Source organism: Chrysochloris asiatica, unplaced genomic scaffold (assembly GCF_000296735.1).
Source record: "Chrysochloris asiatica unplaced genomic scaffold, ChrAsi1.0 scaffold00126, whole genome shotgun sequence".
NCBI lineage: Eukaryota > Metazoa > Chordata > Mammalia > Afrosoricida > Chrysochloridae > Chrysochloris > Chrysochloris asiatica.
Window position 1 is genome coordinate 7730262 of NW_006408644.1, and position 4788 is coordinate 7735049.

A 4788-nucleotide genomic window follows, 5' to 3' on the forward strand; every position below is an offset into this window, starting at 1 on the left:
CTTTCAATAAAGGACAGAATTACTAGAAAGAAACTCACCAAAGACTTAGAAGAACTAAGCAACACAATAGGTTCAATAAAATTGACTTCATAGACTTATACACAGCACTCAATCCAACAACCATATACATTCTTTTCCAGTGCATTTGGCATATTCTCCATAATAGACTATATTAAGCCACAAAGCAAGCCTTGATAAATTTGTAAACATTGAAATACTACAAAATATTTTCTCAGATCACAATGCTATAAAATTACAAATAAACAATAGGAAGATCAAGGAAACAAAATCACATACATGGAAACTGAAAAAATCCTGCTTCAAAGCTACTGATTAATAGAATACATTTTTAAATTCTTGAATCAGATGAGAATGAAAATGCAACATACTAAAATCTTCAGGAGACAGCAAAAGCAGTACATGAAGGGCAATTTATAGCAATGAATGCACACATCCAAAAGAGGAAAAAAATCCAAATCAACACCTTAATCCAACATCTCCAACAATTAGAAAAAGAGCAGCAAAGTAAGCCTACAGTCACCAGAGGGAAATAATAAAGGTCAGAGCAGAAATAAATGAAATAGAACAGAGATAAACAATGGAAAGAATCAACAAAACAAAAAGTTGGTTCTTTGAAAGAATTAATAAAATTTACAAACCACTGGCAAATCTAACAAAATAAAAGGAGAAAATACAAATAACATGAATAAAAAATGATATGGGTGAGATCACAACAGAACCAATGGAAATAAAAAGGAGAGTAACAGAATATTATGAATTATCAGTCCCTGGAAAAGGACATCATGCTTGGTAAAGTGGAGGTTCAGCGAAAAAAAGGAAGACCCCTAACGAGATGGATTGGCACAGTGGCAGCAGCAATGTATAACAATGATTGTGAGGATGACAAGGGATGGGGCAGTGTTTTGTTTTGTTGTTCATAGGGTCACTATGATTTGGAAACGAACACATACTGAAATAGAAAACTTAAAAAGACCTATATCAGAAGAAAGTGCTACGGTTATTAAAAAACTCACAACAAAAAAAGCCCAGGACTCCTGGTGTGGTGCTGTAGGTTCAGCACTGGACTGTGAACCACAAAGTCTGCAATTCATACCCACCAGAGGCTCCTCAGAAACCCTATATAGGGTCAATGGGAACCAACTCAAGGGCACTTAACAACAACAAGGACATATGCATGTGAAAGCTGACAATGAATAGGAAAGCTTGGAAAAAAAAATCAAATCGATATATTTGAATTGTGGTGTTGGTAAAGAATATTGAATATACCATGGTTTTCCAGAAGAACAAACAAATCTGTTTTGGAAGAAGTTTGAATTCCTGATGTAGTGTTATAGGATAAGCATTGGAATACTAACCGCATTAGGCAAATCAACTGCACAAAATCTCTTTAAGGTGTTCAAGAGCAAAGATGTCAGTTTGAGGACTAATGTGCGCCTGACCCAAGCAATGGTATTTTCAATAGCTTCATATGCATGTGAAAGTTGGACAGTGAATAAGGAAGCCCTTACAATTGATGCATTTGAATTATGGTGTTGGAGAAGGATATTAAAAGTACCAGGGAATACTAGAAGAACAAACAAATCTGTGTTGGAAGAAGTCCAGCCAGAATGGTCCTTAGAAGCCACGATGGGGAGGCTTTGTCTCTCATACTTAGGACATATTATCAGGAAGGAGTGTTGGGTTGTGCCAGAGTCCCAGAATGTGAAAGAATTCACAAGTATGGAGATTCAAAGTAGAGAGTTGTATTTACTTCCCAAGAGAGGAAAGGGGCCTTATGCTGAGAGTAGTGCTAGCCCTGAGTGTTTCAGATTTTTATTGAGTTTTTAGAAGAGAAGGCAAAGGGGATGTTTCGGATAGATGGAATGGGAGGCAGATTTACAACATAAGTGATAGAGCCCTCTGGACTATGTAACAGGATATTGTTGTTGTTGTTATGTGCCGTGGAGTCGGTTCTGACTCATAGTGACCCTGTACAGGGTTTCCGAGGCTGTAAATCTTTACAGGAGCAGAAAGATATTGTCTGTTGCTTAACCTCTAGGAGCTCATCTATGGCCGCTGGGCAAAGTTTGTTGTTAAGTGCCCTCTAGTTAGTTCTGACTCATAGTGGCTCTGTGTAGGGTTTCCAAGGAGCAACTGGTGATTCTGAACCACAGACCTTGTGGTTCAAACTGACCTTTCGGTCCAGTGCTTTATCCTACAGCGCCACACCAGCAGAGTTTAAGGAGTCAATAATCAGTGGGACCGATTTTTCTCCATTTCTGAAAACCAAGGTCAGCGAAACAGGTTGAAGAGCCATGTATCAGTGGAGCCAGCTGTTCTACATTCCTACAAAATATGCTCAGTAACTGTTTTGCTGTCTGTAATTGGTGTTACTCCGTAACTGGTGTCTTACAAGAGCTTAAATACTACTTACAAGAGTCATTTCAAAGAGGGACCAGTCCCTGGAGAAGGACATCATGCTAGGTAAAGTGGAGGGTCAATGAAAAAGAGGAAGACATACAACAAGATGGATTGGCACAGTGGCAGCAACAATGGACTCAAGCTTAACAATGATTGTGAGGATGGTGCAGGACCTGGCAGTGTTCCTTTCTGTTGTACATAAGGTTACTATGAGTTGGAAAAGACTCGACAGCACCTAACAACAGCAGCTAACCACAAGGTTGGTGGTTCAAACCCAGCAGAGGCTCCTAGGGTCACTATAAATCAGAACCAGCTCAAAGACACTTAACAACAAAACATGGCCAGGTTGCTCCTTAGACATGACAATCACAATGCTTTGTATCGTTTAATTTAAACATATTATCAGGAAAGACCAATCACTAGAGAAGAATATCAGGCTTGGTTAAGCAGAGCATCAGCAAAAAAGAGGAAGACCCTAAATGAGATGGATTGACCCACTATCCACAGCAATGGAGTCAAACATAACAACTGTGAGGATGACACAGGACCACGGAATGTTTTGTTCTATTATACATAGGGTAACTGTGAGTCAGAACTGACTCAGTGGTCCCTAACAACAAAACAAGCTTGGGTTACTTCTAATAATATTGTTTAATTTTCAAGTATTTGGAAATTATCCATCTATGTTATTGCTTGTATCTTAATACCTTTGTGGTCTGAGAATGTATTTTCAACTATGATGTTTTAACAAAATGGATTGAATGCTGGAAGGACTCACTTATCTTTGCCAAGAAATTTTGAAGACAGCTACCTGGCCAACTGACTTAAACAGATTTTATTTGTATCCATTTCAAGAGAAAGTGACTTAACAGAATGTGGAAATCATCAAATAATATCATATGTAAGTAAAATTTCGATGAAGATAATTTAATTTAAAGTTACAGCAGTACATCATCAGAGAACTGTCAAAAGTTCAACCTGAATTCAGAAGAGAAGATGTAATGAGGGATATCGTTGCTGGTGCCAGATGGATCTTAGCTGAAAGCAAACAGTATCAGAAAGATATTTACCTGTGTTTCATTGACTATGCAAAGGCATTTGACTGTGTGAATCATAACAAATTATGGCTCACATTACAAAGAATGGAAATTCTACAAGCGGTAGCAGGAGGGAATTCTTTGTGGCATTTGTTCTGTGCACTGATGGTAGTGGTGGTTACACAAATCTATTCAAAGCAAACCCAAACCAAACCCACTGCCATTTGGTTCAATTTGGAGTCACAGTGACCCTGCAGGCTGTAAATCTTTACAAAAGTAGACTGCTATGCCTTTGTGGAGAAAACTGGTGGGTTCAAACTGCCGATTTTTTTTCAATTAGCAACCAAGCCACACATCTTTTTATCTTTTATTGCTGCCAAGCTCATTCTGATATATGGAAACCCCATGTGTTACAGAATAGTAATGTTCCACAGCGAGCATTTTCTTGGCTGTATGGATTCAAGCCACCAACCATTAGGTTAGTAGTCTAATGCAAGTAATTTGTGACATCCAATACCTTTACACAAACGTATGTTGTTGTTAGGTGCTGTTGACTCAGTTCTGACTCATAGTGACCCTATGCACAACAGAACTACACACTACCTGGTCCTGTACCTTTCTCACGACTGTTGCTACGCTTGAGCCCAATGGTGCTGCCACTGTGTCAATCCATCTGGTTGGGAGATTTACTCTTTTTCACTGACCCTCCATGTTACCAAGCATGATGTTCATTTCCATTGACATATTGTCCCTCCTGATAATATGTCAGAAGTATGAGAGATGAAGTCTCGCCATCCTGGCTTCTAAGGAGCATTTGGCTATACTTCTTCCAACACAGATTTGTTTGTTCTTCTAGTACTTTTAATATTCTCCAACACCATAAGTCAAAGTCATGAATTCGTCTATGGTTTTCCTTAATCATTGCCCAATTTTCACATGCATATGTTGTTATGTGCCATGGAGTAGGTTCTTCACATGCATATAAGTCTACTGAAAATACTTGGGTCAGGTGCACCTTAGTCCTCAGACTGATATCTTTGCTTTTTTGAACACTTAAAAGAGGTTTTGTACAGCAGATTTGCCTAATACAGTATGTCATTTGATTTTTTTTTTTTGACAGCTGTTTTCATGACTTGATTGTGCATCCAATCAAAATGAAGTCTTTGACAACTTCAATCTTTTTTTCCATTTATCATGCTATTTTTTATTGGTCCAGTTATGAAGATTTTTGCTTTCTTTACATTGAGGTGCAATTTATACTGAAGGCTGTAGTCTTTGATCTTCATTGGTATTTTAGGTCCTCTTCACTTCCAGCAAGCAAGGTTGTATT